Here is a 6215-nt window from a genome sequence, read left to right as displayed (position 1 = left end):
TTTTTGGGGGGGGGGGGGGGGAAGACGGTTCCAGGGGCCAGAGGATGGTTCGCCCACCCCCGCGCTGACGGCCCAGTTCGGGGGCTCACCTGGGCGCCCTGTACCTGAGTTCTCCTGGGGTGTGGGGGTGGGGAGGGTGCTGGGTTACACCTGCAGGACATGCATTTTTTCAGAGGTCACCAGAGATAGGGGGAGAGACGGAGTGTCTGAGAGCCCGACTTCATGTCGAGGGCATAAGGTGGGCGCTCCGATGTTTGCTGACGTACAAGGCCTGTGCCCGACGTGTGCAGGGTCGAGATGTTGGGAGCAAATGTGAATTCGTGGGCCTCCGAGACTCCAGTGAAGCCAGAGCCTGGTCATGTCAGAGCCGCGCCTCTTCCCCGTCTGGGACTCATTTTCCTCCGGGGCGGGCTTGTCCTCCAGCTCTGCAGCATCGTCCCCTCCAGCAAATGCTAGACGGGCCTTTCGCTAACCCCCTGGCTTTCAAAGCCTCCCCCCTCTCCCCATCCTGGCCCTAACTGCCGGGGACGTGGGGGAGGGGTGCTGGGCCACCCCGGCCGGGCGGCGCCGCTCCTCCGCCCTCCCCGGGGATCCGCTGCGTCCCGGAGCCCCCACTTCCCTGCGGGCTTCGCTGTCTTTCTCTCCCGCCCCCTCCCCCTTGCAGCCGCCTCAGAAATATATTGTATTCTCACCTAATCCTGTTCAATTACAGCATAATAAAACACATAATAAAAACCTAATTCATTTTTCTCCCGCGCCCCCATCTCCCGGCATCTTCTGGCTCGGGATTAAAAATTTGTCTTCATGTTTGTGGCACCACAGTCCCGACGCCTCCGCATCTTTAATGTATGAGCCGGGGAGCTGGGGACCTGCCGCTTCTGCCGTCTTAGCATCGCGAAGGCGCCCGCCAGTCACCTGAGGATGCGGGTGGGGAAGGAGGGAGAAGTGTGGACCTGCGTGGGGCTGCAAGGGTGGCCACCCCCTCCCTCCCACCGGATGGGATTCCAAAGGCCCCTGGATTTCCAGTGGCGGGGAGAAGGCACTTAGGTCCAGTGCAAAAGACCCAGTGTGGCCTCCAGGGGGCGCAGCGTGGGGCAGTTCTCTGGGGATGGAGTTTACTAAGGAAAGTGGACTACCTACTGCAGCCCAGGCTGAGAGGGAGAGCAGAGCCAGCAGGGAGGGGGCCCACTGTCCTCAGCCTCCGTGCTCTCTTTTGCTTCTGATCTTCTGAACAAGACCAGCCAATGCAGCTCTGGTTTCCAAGTTACCACCACCATTTCCAGTCCCTAGGGACTCTACCACCCTCTGATCACGTGAAAAACCTGAATCACTGAAACAAAGTTAGAACTTCCCAGAGGGAAATATTAAGAATTTAGCCCCGCCTCTGTGGTTCAGTGGTTGTGCATGGACGCAGGAACCAGGAGGTCACGGTTTGATTCAGGTCAGGGCACATGCCCAAGTTGTGGGCTCAGTCCCCAGTAGGGGGCACACAAGAGGCAGCTGATCAATGATTCTCTCTCATCATTGAGGTTTCTATCTCTCCCTCTCCCTTCTTCTCTCTGATGGCAATAAAAACATTTTTAAAAGAATTTAATAAAAGAGAATTTCCTACAAAGGCATAGAACTTGGTGAATTTACAAAGGGCTGGTCTGAGACCCAAATACAACCCAGTGGTATTCCCTCATTCCTTCATTTCTTTCTTCATTCATTTAGGCAAGGAATCCCAAACTCTCTACATTCATGGAACCCTCAATTTTTCAGTAATTTTGTCACAGTACCCCAGGACACACTAAAAAAAATCTAAGTCTCCTTTAAGTACTTAATAAGTATTTATGTCTTAACTCCGTTGTAGCTGTTTGAAAAACGAATACACATAAACTGGAAGAAAAAAAAGAATATTTTTATGTCATTCTTAACCTCAATTATTTATTAACTAGAGGCCCGGTGCATGAATTTATGCACAGGTGGGTTCCCTTGGCCTGGCCCACCATTGAGGTCTATCAGGGGACTGGCTGGCTGGGGGGAGGGGCCACGGGAGGTTGGCTGTGGGAGTGCATGGACCACCAGGAGACAGCTCCTGTGTTGAGTATCTGTCCCCCTGGTGGTCAGTGCGCATCATAGAGACTGGTCAACTGGTTGTGGTCGTTCTGGTTGGTCCTAATGGCCACTTAGGCTTTTATATATATATGAGATGTGTGCACCTGTTGGGCTCTGCATAACTTCTCAAAACTGGGAATCAGCCTGGATACTGCCATCTTCATTTCCTGCCCCACATGACTTCTATGTAGCTCTTGCTCTTTTGTCACAGAAACTATAAAAAATAACAGGTTTGCAAAGACATTGAAAGTAATGCATCACAAACTAATTTTGAAACTGTGAGCTCAAGCTAGTAGCTTATGCAGTATCCAACAGATGTCAAGTATCCAACAGATGTCAAGTATTGCTGGGTTGGATTTCCCTCCAAAACTTAAAATGACCTCTCAGTTCACTCTGGGGTGCCTGGGAACATAGTTTGGAAATTGCAGATTTGGGGCGTCTGCCTGTTTTCCTGTAGCAACAATCGTCCTTAATGGTCTTGGAAAGTTTGGGACAATTGAATAGAGGTCATCTGATTTGGCCTAAGGAAAATGACTTGAATCTTACCCACAACTCAGGGATCAGATATAAGCAAGGGAGTCTGAGAGCGGGGGGTCAGGTGTGAGAGGCCAGCTAGCAGAAATGAGGCCCTGAAAGAAAATCACTAGCAGTGATTAGCAAGTCCAGCAGGATGAACCTGACTCAGCAGAAGTATCATAAAAAGCAAGGCTTCCAGGTATATTACAGGGTGATGCTTAATCTTACATCAGCACCACTTCCCACTTCACTGTGCCTTGGTGCTCTAGAAAGGAGGTCATGCAAATGAAACTATATCACTAGAGGCCCAGGCAACTCTGCTGTGGGACCACTTGATAGGAACTGGACGAGAATAAGGTGAAGGTGTCTCCTTTCTAGCATGCCTTAAATGATTATAGCTGCAGAGGGGGAGGGTAGGTCAGCACCACGGGGAACTAACTGCCAAAGGAGAAAAAGGTATTGGCATGTGCAGGGAGGCAGACAGACGTCAGAGTTAGAGACAGTAGCTCTGATTACATGTGACACTCATCCTCATTCCCTGCATTTGGGACTCCTAGAGAGACACAGAGAGGAAGGACTGAGCCGCTGGGAACACATCACTTTGCCTGAGGCACTTTTCAGGCCACACTACCCTAAGATTCTTTTTTTTTTTTTAATGTCACCGGAGGACACACTTAGAGAGAGGAAGGGAAAGGGAGAGAGAGAAGGAGGGAGGGAGGGAGGGAGGGAGGGAGGGAGGAAGAGAGAGAGAGAGAGAGAGAGAGAGAGAGAGAGAGAGAAACATTGATTGCTTGCCTTCTGTACGTGCCCTGACTGGGGATGGAACCCACAGCCCAGGTATGTGCCCTGACTGGGAATTAAACCAACAACCTTTCAGTGCACAGGAGGACACTCCACCTACTGAGTTACTCCGGCGGGGCCTATCCCCAAGGTTCTGAAATGCCTTCCTAGGAGGATATGCTCCCCCGTCCTCCAGGCTGATTATCACTAAAGCTGTCAGCCATTGTTTTTGTTGTGAATATGTCACAATTTTTTTTTGTTTGCTGATGAGTAAAACAGACTGAGAACCATTGTGTTAGTGACCTTACGTAGGACCAACAAATGAGTGGGGTTTAGGGCACTTTTGGATTCCACATCCATTTATTCAGCAAATATGTATTGAGTACCTACTGTGGATCAGCCACTATTATAGGTGCTATGGGCATAAAAGTGGAGATAAGAGTTCTTGTTTAATGGGTATAGAGTTTCAGATGTGCAAGATGAAAAAGTTATGGAGATCTGTTTCTCAACAATGTGAATACACTTAATACCACTGAGCTGTGCACTTAACCATTGGTTGAGATGGTGAATTTTATGTTAGGTGGTATGTGTTTTTTATCACAATGAGGAAAAAAGTGAAGATACGGTGCCTGCCCTCGGGGGTTTTCATTTAAACTGGAGAGAATTATCTGTATAGGACCAATAATAATACATGCAATAAACACCCATCAGGGTGATTCCCAGCTCACAATAATTGCCCTACTTTAGGAACAGCCCCAACCACAGAGGTGTATCTGAAGTAATGATGTCCCATGTCCTTGTGACTTGACCCTGGCCTCTGGCCACCTCCGAGGGGCAGGCAACTAATCTAAGCTTTACCAATTTTTGAACCTTGAATGGAGAGATCAGGGACTGGAGTTGGTGAAAGCTGTACCTTAGTGGCAGTGCCCATAAACTCCAGTTACTGAGGCCCCCAGAACTGCCCAGTTTTCTGCACTTTCAAAGGCCACGTTGGTTAACTCCATCTTTGGTTCTTAGAGCCACGGACAAATCCTTCCAATACAGCCCCCTATTTACTGAAGCTAGCCACAATTATTGTCTGCTGTTTTCCACAAAATAACTTCAATTAAAACCAAACCAGAAGTACTCCTTCTGGGAAATAAAAGTTGTCAATTTCCACAAAGCAAGTTTAACAGAGTGTGGAGAGAAAGAATAAAACTATTTTCATTATTTGCCACCACCCCCATAAAGAAATAAATAAGATTGAGAACTTGCTGGTGTTAGAGGAGGGGAGGTCTTCAGTCACCTGGCTGGGGAGCTCAGTTGGTTAACGCATCATCCTGATATGCCAAGGTTGCATGTTCGATCCCTGGTCAGGACACATAATCAATCAATGATGACATAAATCAATGTTTCTCTCTCTTTTTTTTTTTATACATTTCATTTATTTTTTACAGAGAGGAAGGGAGAGAGATAGAGAGCTAGAAACATCAATGAGAGGGAAACATCGATCAGCTGCCTCCTGCACACCCCCCACTGGGGATGTGCCTGCAACCAAGGTACATGCCCTTGACCGGAACCGAACCTGGGACCTTTCAGTCCGCAGGCCAACGCACTATCCACTGAGCCAAACCGGCCATGGCTGTTTCTCTTTATTTTTAACACACTCTCTCTCAAATCAATAAAAAAATTCCAACTTTAAAATAAATAAAAATAAAATCTTTTCCAGTAATCATTAAAAAATAATAACATATGTGGTATTGGTTAATTAATAGATTAACATAGCAAACTCTTGCTCCATAAGCAAACATTGCACTCTGAAGCTTGTTGTTTGGGTTATTTTCCTACTGGATGTATGAAGTAGGGGGAAGGAAGGGGTTGTGTGTGTAGCCCAAGTTATGCAGGGTTCCTCCCACAACTCTCCTTGTCGTTAATTCAGTTGCAAAACCTCCCTTGTCTGAGAAGACTAAAAAAAGGAAGCGGAAAGAGGCTGTGGCCAGAGCTGAGGGTGCCATTATCCCTCTGGCAGCCCGTGCTGGGGCTGCCTGCGAGTAAAAAGACATTATGCACATAGGAAGAGAGAAGGAAGCTCCCTTTTGGGAAATGATCCAACTAGATAAATATCCCGCCACGATTTCTAGCAAAAGGTTGCCCCCACGTGAGGACCCGAGGTCACTGCAACGTGTGGGGAGATTGACATAGAGGGGAGAGGGAGAGGCGCCCTGAAGGACTAGTGGGTACAGGCTGTGTACCTGCAGATGGGAAGGGAATCCGTTCACCCAGCAGGTCATTTCTACCCAGCGCCGGGCACGGAGGCCCTCTCTTAACAGAGTTCAGCGAACGCTTCCTGAGCATGGGACGCCAGGGCGAAGAGAAGGAGGCGGGATGGACGACGCAAAAGACGGGGCCAATAGTCCCGGAGGCCGCAGAACAAGTCGGGGCTTGGGACCCAGGAGAGGCCTCGCGAGGTTCCTTGAAAACCTCGAAGATCACGGGCAGGAAGTCAAGGGGCGGGCGCTGAGGCGCTTCTGGCAAGAAGAAAGGGGACTTTCGGATTTTCGGTGCAGGACCGAGGTCACCTGGGAATTTGATCTGAAACGTAGGTTCCAGGCTCAGGTAGAGAAGATGAATTGTATGTGAGGCCTGCGACGCTGAAGCCGTTGCCCGGGAAACGGGAAGAAGGTGGAGTCAAGTCTAACTTTGACTGACAGACGCCACAGCAGGGGCGGGACTCTGCTCCTGATTGGCTATGTACTAGAGGTGTGGCTTTTACCGATGACTGACAGGCCCCAGGGGCGGGGCTGGCTTGAGATTGACAAGCTTGACTGGGAGGAAAGCGGGGG

The sequence above is a fragment of the Myotis lucifugus genome, unplaced genomic scaffold (assembly GCF_000147115.1).
Source record: "Myotis lucifugus unplaced genomic scaffold, Myoluc2.0 scaffold_381, whole genome shotgun sequence".
NCBI classification, from domain to species: Eukaryota; Metazoa; Chordata; class Mammalia; order Chiroptera; family Vespertilionidae; genus Myotis; species Myotis lucifugus.
Note: the sequence above shows the minus strand (reverse complement) of the source record.